The sequence below is a fragment of the Apium graveolens genome, chromosome 6 (genome assembly GCF_009905375.1).
Source record: "Apium graveolens cultivar Ventura chromosome 6, ASM990537v1, whole genome shotgun sequence".
In the NCBI taxonomy this organism is placed as follows: domain Eukaryota; kingdom Viridiplantae; phylum Streptophyta; class Magnoliopsida; order Apiales; family Apiaceae; genus Apium; species Apium graveolens.
Genome location: NC_133652.1, coordinates 27,097,374 through 27,116,697, shown reverse-complemented (window position 1 = coordinate 27,116,697; position 19,324 = coordinate 27,097,374).

Sequence of the window (19,324 nt, the reverse complement as noted above, 5' to 3'; positions counted from 1 at the left end):
GTTGAAATTTAAATGAGAGAGTTTCTTGTGCCAATTCCAGCTTTCTTCAATTGATGCTCTACTCATCAGACAGATTAAAGAACCATCAGTACTTGTTGAAAGCTTGGCTTCATAAATGTTACCACGCCTGCATCCTTTCAGAAAAACTTTTCCTTTAGATTTACTCACAACTTCACAGTGTTCTTCAAAGAAATCAACATGATAACCTCTGTCATAGATTTGACTTATACTCAGCAGATTGTGTTTAAGTCCTGAGACTAGAGCAACTTCTTTAATGATGACATTCCCAAGATTGATATTGCTATATCCCAATGTTTTTCCAATATTGCCATCTCCATAAGAAACACTTGGGCCAGCTTTCTCCACAAAGTCTGATAGCAGGGCTTTATTTCCAGTCATATGTCCTGAACATCCACTGTCCAGAACTAGGATATTTTTCCTGTTGCCCTGCAATCACAAAGACCACTAATGATTAGTTTTAAGGACCCAGACTTGCTTGGATCCTTTGGCCTTATTAAGTTTGTTAACATTTGCAGCGGATTTAGCATCAGAGTTTATGTTAACATTTTTCTTATCAGAATTTACACTATCAGACTTTGAATCAGAATTTACACTAGAAGGAACAATGGAAACTTTCTTTAAAGAAGGTTTTATTTGATAATAATCATAGTACAAACTATGATATTCCTTACAAGTATAAATGAAATGCCATAAACTACCACAATGAAAATAAGGATTTTGTGGCTTATATCTAACAGACTGACTCTTAACTCCTGACTTTGAAGGTAAGGAGTTTATGTTCTTATTCTTCCTGCAAAAAGAAGCCAGATGGTTAGAACTTCCACAGTTATGACACGTTTTCTTAGGAGCTTTAGGAATAGGTTTATAATCATTCCTTTTATTCACACCTTCCTTTCCATTCCTATTTTTCCTAGGTGATTTTACCTTGTTTGCATTCTTAACATCTTTCAGCTTATGCTTAAGCTGCTTCTTAGTCATTAAGCCTATGTTTACTTCAGCTATCTTTTCCTGTTTTAGTTTGTCAGAAGTTAATCCCTCTTTAACTTCTGATTTCTCATTATCAGACTTTACAGTTACAAACTTAACAGGTTTTAACTTTGGCTTTTTCTTAACAGCAGGCTTAATTTCTACAGTTCCTTTATCATTCTTATCCTCTCCATAACCTAAGCCCTCTTTCCAATTTTCACTACTTAGCAAATTTGGAGTTGTTCTGCCCGAGTTAGTCCAAGTCCTGATAATCTCTCTTTCCTTTTCTAACTCAGTTTTTAGAGATTCATTCATTTTTAGCACTTCATCCCTAACATAAAAAGCATCATCTCAATCCTTCTGAGTTTGATGGAACATAACTAACTCTTTTTGTAAGAAATCATTTCTTTTCTTAAAAGCAAGATTTTCAGAAGTTAATCTTTCACATGTTAAAGTTTGATCTCTATAACTAACAAACATGGTTTTAAGATATCTTCTCAACTCATTAATATCATCAGTATGAAAAGCATAAGTAGTCTGAGGTACCTTTGTTTCAGCAGCTTCAGAACTGCTCTCAGCACTTGCTTTATCAGCATTTGCCATCAAAGCATAGTTCTCCTCACTTTCAGAGTCTAAGGTGTCTGCCCAGCTTTTCTTCTTTGTGACAAGAGCCTTGCATTTGTCACCCTTCACTTTCTTACAATCAGGAGATATGTGGCCTTTCTCATCACAGTTATAGCATTTGACATTGGTATAATCTCCTCTATCAGACTTTCCTCCTCTGCCCTCAGATCTTCTGAAATTTTTCTTATCAGAACTTGTGCCTTTTCTGGAAAACTTCTTTCCCTTCCTGAACTTCCTATATGCAATCTTTGTGATCCCTTTCACCATAAGAGCACACAGCTTCATCATCTCCTCATCAGCATCAGTCTCAGGCAAGTTTTCAGAATCTGAGTCATCTTCACTTTCAGAACTTGATGACTCAGTATCAGACTTTGTGAAAAGAGCTTTACCCTTGTCTTTCCTTGAGGTAGTTGCCTTGAGGGATTCTTCTTTAGCTTTAAGAGCAACTGTCCTTAACTTTCCTCCTTTCCTCTTGCTTCTTTATTCCATCTCAAGTTCATGAGTCTTGAGCATTCCATAAATTTCATCAAGAGTTATTTCATCAAGACTGTAGTTGTCTTTTATTGTTGTTGCCTTCAAATCCCAACATTCAGGAAGAGCTAACAGGAATTTAAGGTTTGAATCTTCAAGATCATACTCCTTATTAACCAGTGACAGATCATTCAAGAGTTTGACAAATCTATCATATAAATCAGTCAATGACTCATTAGCCTTTGAGTCAAAGTGTTCATACTCTTGAGTGAGTATTGTCTTCCTGTTCTTCTTAATTGTATCAGTTCCCTGACACCTTGTTTCCAGAGCATCCCATATCTCCTTTGCAGTCTTGCAGTTAATTACCCTATTTGACATTATATTATCAATGGCACTATACAGTAAGAGTCGTACCTTAGCATCCTTAGCAATTGATGCGATATCTTCAGCAGTATAATCACTCTTCTCCTTTGGTACAGTCTTTGCTGCTTCACCTGCAACTGCAACAGCGAGCTTGGTTGGTTTGTGAGGTCCTTCCTTGTTTCTATCAAGATATTCTGGATCTGTAGCTTCCAGAAACATGGTCATCCTCACCTTCCATATGGCATATTCAGATGGTCTCAGTATGGGAACTCTGATGGTCTCATACCGACTTTGAATTTGAGTCTTTGGAGGTTCTTCAGTTTTGGTAGGCTTAGTTGGAGTTTCTGTATCAGACATGATTGTGTTTGGATCTTAAACTGTATGTGTGTTAACAGATAGGCTCTGATACCACTTGTTAGGTCACACACACTGTAGAGGGGGTGAATACAGTGTTAAGTATAATCAAATCGAACTTTAATATCTCAAGTAACAGAAAACAAACTTTATTGAAACAATAAACTCTGTTACAGTATGGAACTGTTACCTCTCAGTGATGAACAAATATCACGAGAGCTGCTAGGGTTATATTTAATAATCTTCTCGAATATGATAACACTTTTAGTGTAAACCCTATGTCTGTGTTTATATACTACACAGTTACAAGATAATCGCTAATTGATATGGAATATAATTCTGTTTCCTAAAATATATCAATCAGATATCTTTTCTTCCAAGTACTCTATTCTTCATAGAACTCCTTCTTCATGCATATCTCTTCTTATGTTTATCTCGATCTTATTTCCTTTAATCAGCTGTTGTCCTTATCTGAACGTCCTTCAGCACTTAAGTTCTGATATCCATCTTCTGATGATTATCTCCTGATAATATAAGTACTGATATCCTTAAGTCCTGACTTCCAGTAAGTACTGATTTATCCTGTTTAAGTAAGATCTGAAAACTAAACATAAATCATATTAGCCATGACATTATCAAATATATCTAACATTCTCTATATTCTTGCATCAGGGGCTCCCCCTGGCTCACACACACCCTCACACCCTCACCCTCACCTACTAAGGTGGCACTCCCCTCACTTACTTTTGCCATGCTGGAAGAAATAGCATGCATATTTTGACTCTCAACCTCTCCTTTTGCCTGGGAGCAACCCAGCCTCTCACTCAAATTATCACTCCCTTCCCTCAGTCCTAGAAGTGATTGTACAGTAACCATGTCTTCTACACTTGGAATTGAATCAGTTATATGCGTAGAGACCATCAACGGATAGGGAGTATCCGTTGAAGTGGAAACTGATGATATCAACGGATAACTGCTGTTAAGCTTATCCGTCGAAGAACAACCACTTGTCAACGGATGAGAGATATCCGTTGAAGAAGGAAAAGATGTAGATATTGAAAGTGACATAATTGTTAAATCTGTGTGAATTGATTTTAAGTGAGGGGACACAGATTCTTCAACTAAGTCTGAAAGAATTGGCTGATGATCCAACAAATCATCTAACAGATGATGATCACCAGGATTTGAGTGGGGCTCCTCCCTGAGTTTTAAAGAGGGAGAATCAGGAATTGATGTGAATATCATATCCACATCCAGAGATGGTGATGGAGAATTTGGTGATTATTGTGTGTCTATTATGAGAGAATGGGGCTGTGACTCCACATTTGCTGGAGCCACATCAAGCTGAATTTGAGAAGGCAAAGATACAGGTGGATGTATCTGTGCAGTGTGTGCCCCCTGTGTGGAAACTAGGGTTTTAGCCTTCTTTCTTCTTGAAAAAGCTTTGACAGGTGAATGTGTGGCTTCAGTGTCCCTCTCTCTTTTGTTCTGTGTCCCTGGTTGGGGACTATTTTCAATAGCTGTATCCTTTCGGGAGGATGCAACTAGGGATGTGTTTGACTCCTTTTGAACCACCACAGTCTTTTGAGAAACTGTGGCTTGGCTGGCTAGGGTACCACTCACCTCTCCCACCTTATCCTGGGGGGTTTCTTGATGTTCACCCCTCCCCTCACCACTCACACCCTGTTCACTCCCTTCAGGGTTTTTGGTAGTTGTTACAACTGTTGTCTTTTGAGAGACAACAGAGGTGGTTTTCTTTGACTTGTGTTTTAGAATTTTAGGTTTGGTGGCTTTGGTAGGAATCTGTTGGGACAGAGACACAGATTTCATAGCCACACTAGAAGACAAAGAAACAATGGGGGTGGAAGAAGTAAGAGTTGCAGAAGTATTTACCTCACTTACCTGAGGTGCATTCATTATTGGCAAATATACCAATGGCACCTGGCTGTTGAGGTTAATTTTTAAAAGGTCTGCAAGGACCCTTTTCTCTTGTGCCCAGCATTTGAGTTTATTGCTCTCATTAGTTATGACCAAACCTTCAGCAACATGGTTAGCCAATAACATAAAAAATCTTGCATAGTAGATGTTATGAGGTCTATTAGCTTTGTTACCTAACCTGGAACCTAATTCTAGCATGACATAGTTGCTAAAATTAAAGTACCTATCAGAAACTAGCATATAGAGCATATTAACAAGAGATGAAGTTATGACATCAAAATTGCTAATCTTCCCAGAGAAAACCTTGATAAAGGCATCTCCAAGAAAACTCCATTCTTTCCTAAGGCCCTTTCTTCTAATGCTCCTTAAACTAGCAGAATCAAAAGAATAGCCTATGGAATCTAACATAGCAGATACATCATTATCAGTGTGTGGTGTCATGGCATTATTCTCAGGTAACTTAAAGCATGACTGTATATCATCACAGTTAATACGGTAATCCTTACCTTTGAGAGAGAAAGCAATGGTCATATCTGTGGAGTTGAACTCTGCAGTTGTCCATATCTCCTCAATTACCTCACAATAGATAGTTGGGGCTTCCAGTATTGCATAGCTTAGTTTGCAGTTCTTGATGAAGTCCATCATCTTGTGATAATCTGAATGGGCTTCATTCTTTTCCACCATGGCTACGAAATTGTTCTTTTCATAAACAAAGCCAGACTGAGACATAATTTTGACTACTGGTGCCATTGTTGTGAGTAGAGGTTGCAGAGAAAAGATTGAGAGTTTTGGGAGAGAAAGAGAGTAAAAATTGCAAGAAAGCGTAAAGTGAAAATAAGAATTCAATGGGCTTTTATACTTTCTCGAATTAAAACGTAAATAAAATGATTAAATGATACTTTTAAATAAATTACAACCGTTTGAGAATAAAGAAAACTGTAGAAATTCTGAAAACTGCCTTTAATACAAATACATACAACAGTGTATATATGTATCAACGGTTAAGTAAACAAATCCACGGTTGTGACTCACTTAAAGTAACTGATGTGACACTTTAACGGATGAGGTAAATAATTATCCGTTGAAGATTAACACAGTTTTTATCCGTTGAAGGATAAAATTACCAGAAATGTATTTGTCTTTCAACGGATAATGAACATCCGTTGATAGAACAATTTTGGCTTTCAACGGATAGGGAATATCCATTGATAGAATAATCTTTACTTAAAGCCAACTTTGTTCTTGCCACAAATTCATTTCAGGCTTCAAAGTAGATTATAATGAGGACATGAATTTATGAATAATTAAGCATACCTAGCTCACTTACTAATCTTGTGAATGTTGATTCATCAAGTGGCTTGGTAAATATGTCTGCAATATGCTTTTCACTTGGAACAAAATGAAGTTCCACTGTACCTTTCATCACATGTTCCCTTATGAAGTGGTACTTGATGTCAATGTGCTTGGTTCTTGAGTGCTGCACTGGATTTTCAGTAATGGCAATGGCACTTGTGTTGTCACAAAATATAGGATTTTATCAACAGTTAGTCCATAGTCAAATAGTTGATTCCTCATCCACAGTATCTGTGCACAGCAACTACCAGCAGCAATGTACTCAGCTTCAGCTGTTGATGTTGAAACAGAATTTTGCTTCTTGTTGAACCATGACACAAGCTTATTCCCTAGAAATTGACAGGTGCCAGTTGTGCTTTTCCTGTCTATTTTGTAACCTGCATAATCTGCATCTGAGTAGCCAATTAGATCAAAACCAGACTCTCTAGGGTACCAAATTCCTAGATTTGGAGTCCCTTTGAGATATCTGAAAATCCTTTTAATAGCCACTAAGTGAGACTCTTTAGGGTCAGCTTAAAATCTAGCACAGAGGCATGTAGAAAACATTATATCAGGTCTACTAGCAGTTAAATATAAAAGTGAACCAACCATGCCTTTATAACTTGAAATATCTACAGACTTTTCAGCCTTGTTTAATTCAAGCTTGGTGGCAGTGGCCATGGGAGTTTTTGCAGATGAACAATCCATTAAGTCAAACTTCTTTAAAAGATCATAAATATATTTAGTTTGACTAATGAAAATTCCACCACTAACTTGTTTAACTTGTAAACCAAGAAAATAAGTTAGCTCTCCCATCATGCTCATTTCATATTTACTTTGCATTAACTTAGCAAACTTTTTATAAAGCTTATCATCCGTAGATCCAAATATAATATCATCTACATAATTTTGAACAAGTATTGTAGAGCCATTAACATTTCTAAATAAAAGAGTTTTGTCAACAGTACCTCTTGTGAAGTGATTATCTAGAAGAAATTTTGACAAAGTCTCATACCAGGCTCTAGGTGCTTGCTTTAGTCCATAGAGTGCTTTCAACAGATAATACACATAGTCTGGAAATTTTGGATCTTCAAATCCTGGAGGTTGGCTTACATAAACTTCTTCCTCCAATTCCCCATTCAGAAATGCACTCTTGACATCCATTTGATAGACCTTAAAATTGGCATGGGCTGCATAGGCTAGAAAGATTCTGATGGCTTCAAGTCTGGAAACTGGAGCAAATGTCTTATCAAAATCTATTCCCTCTTGTTGAGAATAGCCTTTAGCAACCAATCTGGCTGTATTCCTTATGACAATGCCATTTTCATCCATCTTGTTTCTGAATACCCATTTTATGTCAATAGAACTCTTGTTCTTTAGCTTGGGTACCAGCTTCCATACTTTGTTCCTTTCAAATTGGTTTAGCTCCTCTTGCATTGCTAAAATCCAATCTGGATCCAATAGGGCTTCTTCCACTCTCTTAGGTTCCTCCTGTGATAGAAAGCTACTATACAGACATTCATCTTGAGTAGCCCTTCTAGTTTGCACTTTAGATGTAGCATCACCAATGATTAGTTCAAAAGGGTGATTCTTGGTCCATTTCCTTTGAGGTGGTAGATTAGCTCTAGATGAGGTTGCCTCAGTATTGTCATGATGTGAGATAGAATGTTGATTGGTTGAAACTCCCCCTGAGTTACTGATCCTTTGAAAGGAATTGGGAGTTCTATCAACTGATGAAGTGAAATGATTATCCGTTGACAGACTGTGATCAACGGATGTTTCATTATGAACTTCAACGGATGATGCACTTTGTCTTTCAACGAATGCTGCATTGTTTCTATCAACGGAAGCTGAATTATGACTTTCAACGGATGCAGCATTCTGTGCATTATCCAAAGGCAGATTTTGAATTCTTTTCGAGGTGCCTTCTCCATCATTCTCATCTTCACTATCATCACAATATATCTCAATGTTGTCAAATTTAAGTCCTTCATGATGTCCCTCATCTGTTAGTCCATCAATCTTTTTATCATCAAACACAACATGCACAGATTCCATGATAATGTTGTTTCTTAGATTGTAGACTCTATATGATTTTCCAGCAGAATAACCAACAAATATTCCTTCATCAGCCTTTGCATCAAACTTCCCTTTGTGATCAGGTTGATTCCTTAGAATGTAACATTTGCAACCAAAGACATGCAGAAAGTTTAGAGTTGGTTTTCTTCTCTTGAACAATTGATAGGGAGTCATGCCTTTTGCCTGATTAATTAGAGAAATATTCTGAGTGTAACATGCACAGTTAACAGCCTCAGCCCAAAAGTATGTTGGGAGTTTTGACTCTTCAAGCATTGTTCTTGCAGCTTCAATTAGTGATCTGTTCTTCCTTTCCACCACACCATTTTGTTGTGGAGTCCTTGGAGCTGAGAACTCATGCATGATCCCATTTTCTTCACAGAACAACTTCATGGTTGTATTCTTGAACTCAGTTCCATTGTCACTCCTGATATTCCTTACTTTGAAATTTGGATGATTGTTGACTTGCTTGATATGGTTGATGATGATTTCACTAGCTTCATCCTTTGATCCAAGGAAATAAACCCATGAAAACTTTGAGAAATCATCTACAATCACTAGGCAATATCTTTTCCTTGAAATTGACAATACATTGACTGGTCCAAAAAGATCCATGTGTAGCAGTTGTAATGGTTCATCAATTGCAGATTCAAGTTTCTTACTGAATGATGCTTTCTTTTGCTTTCCTTTTTGACAAGCATCACACAGTCCATCCCTTGTGAATTCCACTAGAGGGATTCCTCTAACTAAGTCCTTTTTGACTAGATCATTCATTGTCTTGAAATTCAAATGGGACAGCTTCTTGTGCCATAGCCAACTTTCATCTGGACTTGCTTTGCTGAGAAGACAAGTAATTGATTCTGAATATATAGAGTTGAAGTCAGCTAAGTACACATTCCCTTTTCTAACTCCAGTTAGAACCACTTTGTTGTCCTTCTTACTTGTGACAACACAGGCTTCAGAATTGAAGGAAACAGTATTCCCTCTGTCACATAGTTGACTGATGCTCAATAGATTGTGTTTGAGTCCATCAACTAATGCAACTTCATCAATGATGACATTTTCTTTTGAAATCAAGCCATATCCCATAGTGAACCCTTTGCTGTCATCTCCAAAGATTATGCTAGGGCCAGCTCTCTCCTTGAACTCTGTGAGCAGGGTGAAATCTCCTGCCATGTGTCTTGAACAGCCACTGTCCAAGTACCATAGATTCCTTCTTTTTCCCTGCACACAACAAAATTAATCAAGTTAATTTTGGTACCCAAGTTTCCTTGGGTCCAGCCTTGTTAGTCTTTTTCCTAGACTTCATTCCTCCTGCATCTTTTGACTTAGGCAACTTTGGGTCAACCTTGGTCTCAGATGTGATTGGTTGAAGTGTAGGGTTAGTCACAGAATCATTTAGCACATTTGATTGAATTTGATAAGGCATGGATTGTGCAAACATATTATTCCACATAGGCATGTTGTATGGCATCTGAGGCATACTGAATGCAGTAAAATAAGGATTATTAAAATATGGCATGTTTGCAAAATGTGTATGAGGATTCTGATGAGACATAACAGGCATAGCATAAAGAGGTGACATAGACATGTTAGGCATGGAGGGAGTTAAAGGCATGGGAGCATTCTTAACAGATTTGCAGTTATCAGATAGATGATTAACACTTTTACAATGCACACAGCTATTTCTAGGAGCATATTAATCAGGTGTGTAATTGTTATGTTTGTTAATCCCTACCTTCTCATTTCTATTAGATTTTCTTTTAGTTTCCTTTTTATCCTCAACCAATTTAAGCCTATTTTTCAACTGATCTAAAGTCATGTGTCCTATATTCACCTTACTGGCATCTTTGGATGTGCTAGCTCCTTCTTTGACAAAGTTTTTGAAATTTGAACCATCCTTCTTATTGTGATTTTTCTTTTTAGAATCACTAGCCTGTTTTAATTGATGAGCCTTCAACGTATGCTCTTTTTCTTCCTTCAACGGATAACTTTCATCATCCGTTGATTCCACATCCGTTGACAATCCATCAATTAATTCTAACTCCTTTTTGTTTTTCTTCCAGGCATTCTCACAGAATGATTCAATTCCCTGAACCTTGACAATCTGAGCACTAACATCCCTAGATGTTTTCCAGGCCTTGATTACCTCTTGCTCACTTTCTAACTGTTTAGAAAGAATTTCTACTTTCTTAACAGCTTCTTCTAGTTCACTCTCAACAGTCAAGCATTTAATTTTAATCTTTTCAAGCTTAATAACCTGATTCTCTAACACAGCATTCCTATCACTTAAAAACAAATTATTCTCTTTGATTCTTGTGTTTTCTTTAGCTAGTGATTTAAGGGAAATATGCAAATGATATAATTCATTGGACATATCATTTATGGTTTTATTGCATTCAATCTTAGAAAGCTGAGAGAGATCAGTAGTATGTTAGGTCACACACACTGTAGAGGGGGTGAATACAGTGTAAAGTACAATCAAATCGAACTTTAATTTCTCAAGTAACAGAAAACAAACTTTATTGAAATAATAAACTCTGTTACAGTATGGAACTGTTACCTCTCAGTGATGAACAAATATCACGAGAGCTGCTAGGGTTACTACGAATAATCTTCTCGAATATGATAACACTTATAGTGTAAACCCTATGTCTATGTTTATATACTACACAGTTACAAGATAATCACTAATTGATATGGAATATAATTCTGCTTCCTAAAATATATCAATCAAATATCTTTTCTTCCAAGTATTTTATTCTTTATAGAATTCCTTCTTCATGCATATCTCTTCTTATGTTTATCTCGATCTTCTTTCCTTTAATCAGCTACTATCCTTATATGAACGTCCTTCAGCACTTAAGTTCTGATATCCATCTTCTGATGATTATCTCCTGATAATATAAGTACTGATATCCTTAAGTCCTGACTTCCAGTAAGTACTGATTTATCTTGTTTAAGTAAGATCTGAAAACTAAACATTAATCATATTAGTCATGACATTATCAAATATATCTAACATAGTAATTACCTGGTTGCTTGATGAACTAGTTTCATTTTTATCAGAATTAGCCATCAGGGCTAGGTTGACATATTCCATATCATCATCTTCATTGGCTCCATCTGCTGCCCAATCATCTTGAGTGAGAAAAGCTTTTTCCTTTTGTTTGAGCAAATCAAAATACTTCTTTTTATAATCAACTTGCTCAAATTTCTTCTTATCAGAGGTTGGTTTCCTACACTCATTTGCAAAGTGTCCACTAATGCCACAGTTATAACATTTGAACTTGGATTTGTCCACCATGTTTTTGTTTGACTTAGTGAATTTTGTATTTTTCCTGAATTTCATCTTTGCAAACCTCCTGGATAGAAAAGCCAGATGTTCATCAACATCATCAGAGTCATCTTGACTGGAATTGTCTTCATCCTCAGCTACTTGCTCATTTCCCTTGCTTGATTCTGATTTACTTGTGCCAATTTTGAGACTTGGCATTGTCTTCTCCTCATTCCTGGCTTCAATCTTCTCATTGTCAGCTACAAGTGCAACTGATCCTCCTTTTCTCTTTCCCTTTTCCAACAGCTCATCTTGCTCCATCTCAAGTTCATATGTCTTCAAAATTCTATATAATATTTCAAGTGTGAAGTCCTTATAATCTTGAGAATTTCTTAGAGAAATAGTCATAGGCTTCCATTCCTTTGGTAGAGACCTTAGAAATTTTAAATTGGAGTCCTTGACTTAGTACACTCTGCCATACAGCTTCAATCCATTCAATAGTTTCTGAAATCTGTTGAAGGTATCACTCAATGATTCTCCTTCTTTAAAATGAAAATATTCATACTGTTGAATGAGAAGCTGCATTTTGTTTTCTCTAACTTGCTCAGTGCCTTCACAGATCAGTTGCACAGTATCCCAAATTTCCTTAGCAGTTTGGCTGTTAATGACATTGTCAAACATATCTTGATCTAGGCCATTAAACAGAATGTTCATGGCTTTCTTGTCCTTGTGAACCTCTTCAATATCTTCAACAGTCCATTCTGCTTTTGGCTTGGGAATAGACTGTCCAACAGCAACTGTTGCAGTAGCAGCTGTGGCCACCTTGTGAGGGATGTGAGGACCATTTTCAATGTAATTGATGTAGCTTTCATCTTGAGAGAGAAGATGTAAATGCATCTTCACTTTCCAGTGATAATAGTTATCTATTTCCAGGATTGGAATCTTTACACCAATTTCCTTCTTACTCATGATGTTAGCAGAATAGATCTTTAAACTCTTTGTATGTTAAGAGCCTTCTTACTCATGATGTTACCAATTGTGGATCAAAGAAATCTTTACACCAATTTCCTTCTTACTCATGATGTTACCAATTATTATTCCCATTGAACTAACAATGAGATTTACAGAAGGGGGGTTGAATGTAAATCTCAAAACTTTTTCAAGTTTTGAGCAGTTTCTAGGCTATTGTGTTTTGATGAACAAGTGTGTGTGAATTGCTTTCAGCTAATGCAGACAGATATATATTCAAACACAAATGTAAAGAACACAACAGACTTAAAAACTTTTCTGGTGGATTTGTTGTTCCACCAGAGATGTGTTATTTCAGAAAATCTGTGATTCAAAGAATTAAATCACAGCTGCGTCCTAGTACAAACTAGATGATTTTCTCTCTGGATTTTTCTAAACAGCTCTGGAAAATTCACCATCTAATTACTAGCTGCTACTTGGTTTATATATCACCAAGTTTACAAGTGAAGACAAAACTGTAAAATACACTTAAAAGATTCTTCACATGTTTCTTCTTCATTTCTCTATCTAATGCAATTAAGGTTTAGCTGTGAATCTTTGAATACTTCCTTGTTTGCACCAGAATAGAAATGCTGCATTTTCTTGATTCCTCCTAGAGGCTGCCACATTCCAGTTTGTCTCTGTCAACCCATGTGCCTCTGTCAGCTTATGAATTGTCACTATCAACTGATATTTGAACTAAGCATCCGTTGAAGCTTTCATCCGTTGATGCTTTATCCGTTGAAGCTTTATCCGTTGAAGCTTTATCCGTTGATGCATTAGCAGTTGAAGCTTTATCCGTTGAAGCACTCATCCGTTGATGGATGTTATCCGTTGAAGCTTTAGAGACATCCGTTGAAGCTTTGTTTCTCATCTGTTGAAGGCCTTTAATATCAGTTGATACTACTTCACTTTTACAAAATTACAAGGCATGAAATATTTACAATTAGCCCTCCTATTTGCATATCCACTAGTAGTCAACATGACTGATAATTTCCCACAACATCTAAGAATTACAACTTAAATACAGAGAATGAAATGTGCTACTATACTAAACTTATTTCTAAGTAAAGCTACTCCTTCAATGGATAGCCAAAATGGTCTTATCCGTTGAGGCTACAAACACTAGATTTCTATTTAAGTGTTTTGTTTAACTTATCATCAAACTAATACACATATTCCTAACAGTAACCTAGCCCTTCTTTCCAATTTCCATTTTCTAAGATTTTTTGAGTTGTTCTTCCAGAGTTAGTCCAGTTTTGATTATCTCCCTTTCCTTTTGTAACTTAGTTTTTAGAGATTCATTCATTTTTAGCAATTTATTCTTAACATACACAGAATCATCTCTTTCTTTCTGAGTTTGATGAAGAAAAACTAACTCCTTTTCTAAGTAGTCATTTCTGTTTCTAAGAGCAAGATTTTCAGATGTTAATCTTTCATTAGTTAAAGTCTGATCTCTAAAACTAATGAACATGGTTTTAAGATATAATCTCAACTCAGTAATATCATCAGTATGAAAAGTAAGAGTTGTTTGAGGTACCTTCAATTCATCAGTTTCAGAACTGCTATCAGCATTTGCCATCAAGGCATAGTTCACCTCTTCTTCAGAATCTGAAGTGTCTACCCAGTTTTTCTTCTTTGTGACAAGTGCCTTGCCTTTATCACCTTTTCCTTTCTTGCAATCAGGAGAGATGTGGCCTCTTTCACCATAATTGTAGCATTTGACATTTGAGTTGTCTCCTCTGTCAGACTTTCCTCCTTTGCCTTCAGACTTTCTGAACCCTTTCTTTTCAGAACTTCCACCTTTCCTAGAAAACTTCTTTCCCTTTCTGAATTTCTTGTAGGTTATCTTGGTGATACCCTTCACCATAAGAGCACATAGTTGCATCATCTCTGCATCAACATCCACTTCAGATAAACTTTCAGATTATGAATCATCATCATTAGAATATGATGACTCTGAATCAGACTGTATGATGAGAGCCTTTCATTTGCCCCTCTTTGAGACAACCACTTTAGGAGATTCCTCCTCAGCTTTAAGTGCAATTGTCTTTGACTTTCTTCCATGCCTCTTGCTCCTTTGATCCATCTAAAGTTCATGAGTCTTGAGCATACCATAAATTTCATCAAGAGTAGTTTCAGCAAGGTCATAGTTGTCTCTTATGGTAGTAGACTTCAAATCCCAATTTTCAGGAAGAGCTAAAAGGAATTTTAGAATTTAATCTTCAAGATCATATTCCTTGTCCACCAGTGACAGATCATTCAAGAGTTTGGCAAACTTGTCATATAAATCAGTTAATGACTCATCAGCTTTTGAGTCAAAGTGCTCATACTCTTGTGTGAGTATAGTCTTCCTGTTCTTTTTGATGGCTTCAGTTCCCTGGCATCTTGTCTCCAAAGCATCCCATATCTCCTTTGCAGTCTTGCATCCAATTAACCTGTTTGACATGATATTATCAATTGCACTATGCAACAAATGCCTTACCCTTGCATCCTTGGCAATAGATGAGATGTCTTCAGGTGTGTAATCACCTTTCTCCTTTGGTATGACCTTTGCTGGTTGATCAACAACTACAACGGAAAGCTTGGTAGGCTTATATGGTCCTTCATTAATTCTATCAAGGTATTCTGGATCTGTGGCTTCCAGAAAAATAGCCATCTTTACCTTCCATATAGGATACTCAGATGGTCTCAGTATGGGAACCCTAATGGTTTCAAATTGACTGTGGGTTTGATTATTTTGAGTATCTTGAGTTTTGGTGGGCTTAAGTGTAGTTTGTGTTTCTTCAGACATGATTGTAAACCGGATCTTACTGTTTGTATATCAACAAAGTGGCTCTGATACCACTTGTTAGGTCACACAACACTATAAAAGGGGGTTGAATATAGTGTTTATACAATCAAATCGATTTTTCAACACAAGTATGTAACAGTAATCAGGTATATTCAATAAACTCTGTTACAATAGAACAGGTGTTCTCTCTCACTGATGAACAATATCACTAAGAGCTGCTAGGTTACAATGTATAATCTTCTCGTGAATGATAACACATATAGTGTAAACCCTAAGCGGTGCTTATATAGTACACAGTTACAAGATATCTTCTAATTGATATGAAATATAATTCTGTCTCCTAAAATATATCAATCAGATATTATCTTCTACAAGTCTTCTAGTCCTCTAACTCTTCATGCATATCTTCTTTTGTTTTAGTCCAAATCCTCTCCTGTAAATCAGCCACATTCCTTATCTGAAGTACCCGCACTTAAGTCCTGATATAAATCCTGACGGCCTTAAGTTCTGATATAAGTTCTAACTTCAGTAAGTTTTGATTTCCAGTAAGTCCTGATATTAAGTTCTGAAACTAAACACAACAGATTAGACATGACATCTCAAATATATCTAACATATTATTCATCATATGTTCTCTAATGAAGTGGTACTTGATGTCTATTTTCTTTGTTCTTGAATGCTGTACTGGATTTTTAGTGATGGCAATTGCACTTATGTTATCACAGAAAATAGGAATTCTGTCCACTTATAGACCATAGTCCAACAATTGGTTTTTCATCCATAAAATCTGTGCACAGCAACTACCAGCAGCAATATATTCAGCTTCAGCTGTAGAAGTAGAACTGAATTTTGCTTTTTACTGAACCAGGACACAAGCTTGTTTCCTAGAAATTGACAGGTTTTTGTTGTACTTTTTCTATCTATTTTACAACCTCCATAATCTGCATTTGAATAACCAGTTAGATCAAAACCAGAATCTCTAGGGTACCAAATGCCAAGTTTTGGTGTTCCTTTGAGATATCTGAAAATTCTCTTGATAGCTACCAAGTGATATTCTCTAGGATCAGCCTGAAATATAGCACAAAGACAAGTAGCAAACATAATATCTGGCCTACTAGTTGTTAAGCACAGAAGTGAGCCAACTATGCCTCTATAGCTTGAAATCTCCACATACTTTTCAGTAGTGTTTAATTCAAGCTTAGTTGCAGTGGCCATGGGATTTTTTGCAGATGTGCAATCCATTAGATCAAACTTCTTTAAAAGATCATAAATATATTTGGTTTGAATAATGAATATTCCATCACTAACTTGATTCACTTGTAAGCCAAGAAAGTAAGTTAGTTCTCTCATCATGCTCATTTCATACTTACTTTGCATCAATTTGGCAAACTTTTTGCAAAGTTTTTTATCTGTAGAGCCAAATATAATATCATCTACATAAATTTGAACAAGTATACTAGAGCCATTAACATTTCTAAAGAATAAAGTTTTGTCAACAATACCTCCTGTGAAGTGATTTTCTAAGAGAAACTTTGACAAAGTATCATACCAGGCTCTAGGTGCTTGCTTCAATCCATAAAGTGCTTTCAAAAGATAGTAGATATATTCTGGAAAATTTGGATCTTCAAAACCAGGAGGCTGACTGACATAGACTTCCTCCTCTAAATCTCCATTCAGAAAGACACTTTTGACATCCATTTGATAGACTTTGAAATTGGCATGTGTTGCATAGGCTAATAAAATTCTGATGGCTTCAAGACTTGCAACAGGAGCAAAAGTTTCATCAAAATCTATTCCTTTTTGTTGACAATAGCCCTTATCAACTAATCTAGCTTTGTTCTTGACAACTATGCCATTTTCATCCATCTTGTTTCTGAATACCCACTTGGTGTTAATTGGATTCTTTCCTTTAAGCTTGGGTACCAGCTTCCATACCTTATTTCTTTCAAATTGGTTTAGCTCTAACTTGATAGCTAAAACTCAATCAGGATCCAACAGAGCTTCTTCTACCTTCTTTGGTTCTTCCTTGGAAATAAAGCTGCTATATAGACATTCTTCTTGAGTTGCTTTCCTTGTTTGAAATCTAGAGGATGCATCACCAATAATGAGCTCAAAAGGATGATCTCTAGTCCATTTTCTCTGTTGTGGTAGATTAGCTCTAGATGAAGAGGCCTCATTGTTGTCTTGATGTGTGACTAAGTTTTGATTATTAGAAACTCCCCCTGAGTTTGTGGATCTTTGACTTAAAGATGGGGTTCATTCTGTAAGTGATATGTTTTGACTCTCAGCTTCTCTTATTGTTCCGACGGATGATGCACTTTGTATCTCGATGGATAAAGTTGATTGTCTACCGACGGATGAAGCATTATGTAACTCGACGGATGTTGAATTATGTGCTTCATTAGTTGTAGATTCTTCTGCATTGTCCTTAGCCACTATTTCTTGATCACTTTCATCATCACTGTCATCACTAACCATCTCAACATTAACAAATTTGAGGCTCTCATGGAAATTTCCATCTTGTAGTCCTTCAATCTTTTTATCATCAAACACAACATGTACAGATTTCATAACAATGTTGGTTCTTAGATTGTAGACTCTATATGCTTTTCCCACAGCATATCCAACAAAAAATCATTCATCTGCTTTGGCATCAAACTTTCCATGTTGATTAGTTTGATTCCTTAAGATATAGCATTTGCAGCCAAAGACATGTAAGAAAGTTAGAGTTGGCTTCCTATTCTTGAACAATTGGTAGGGTGTCATGCATTTTGCTTGATCAACCAAATAAATATTCTGAGTGTAGCATACAGTATTCACAGCTTCAGTCCAAAAATATGTTGGTAACTTTGATTCTTCTAGCATTGTTCTTGCAACTTCAATAAGAGATCTGTTTTTCCTTTCCACCACTCCATTTTGTTGTGGAGTTCTAGCTGCAGAAAACTCATGCATAATCCCATTCTCTTCACAAAATGATCTCATCATAGAATTCTTGAACTCAGTTCCATTGTCACTCCTGATACTTCTTACTTTGAAGTCTGGATGATTATTGACTTGCCTTATGTGATTGGTGATGATTTCACTAGCTTCATCTTTGGACTTTAGAAAATATGTCCAAGAGAACTTTGAGAAATCATCTACAATTACTAGGCAATATCTTTTCCTTAAGATGGACAACACATTGACTGGTCCAAACAAATTCATGTGCAAGAGTTGCAAAGGTTCTTCAATTGTTGAATCAAGCTTCTTTCTGAATGATGCTTTAATCTGCTTTCCTTTTTGGCAGGCATCACACAATCCATCCTTAGTAAACTCCACTTGAGGAATACCTCTGACCAATTATTTCTTGACTAGCTCATTCATGGTCTTGAAGTTTAGATGGGACAGCTTATTGTTCCATAGCCAACTTTCATCTTGACTTGCTTTACTGAGAAGACAAGTTACTGAGTCTGCAGTTGATGAGTTGAAATCAGCTAGGTACATATTTCCTTTTCTCACTCCAGTGAGAACCACTTTGTTGCTCTTTTTGTTGGTCACAACACAGGCTACAGAATTGAAAGTGACTGAGTTGCCCTTATCACAAAGCTGGCTGATACTCAACAGATTATGCTTGAGTCCATCCACTAGGGCAACCTCTTCAATCATGACATTATCTTTTGAAATCAAGCCATATCCCACAGTATAACCCTTGCTGTCATCTCCAAAATTGATACTTGGGCCAGCTCTTTCCTTGAACTCAGTGAGCAGGGTAGAATCTCCAGTCATGTGCCTTGAGCAACCACTGTCTAGATACCAAAGATTCTTTCTGTTTCCCTGCACACATCAAAACCAAATCAAGTTGATTTTGGTACCCAAGTTTCCTTGGGTCCTGCCTTGTTAGCCTTTTTTCTTTGGTTTCTTAGGTTGACCTCATTTGATTTAGGGATTTTAGATTCATCCTTAGTCATTTGAGTTGGACCTTTGAAACCAGTCATTGGAACAGAATTATCATGCACATTTTGGTTTACATAAAAAGGCATGCTATTTGCAAACATGTTATTCGAGTAAGGTATGCTAAATGGCATTTGAGGCATATTAAATACAATATGATAAGGATTAGG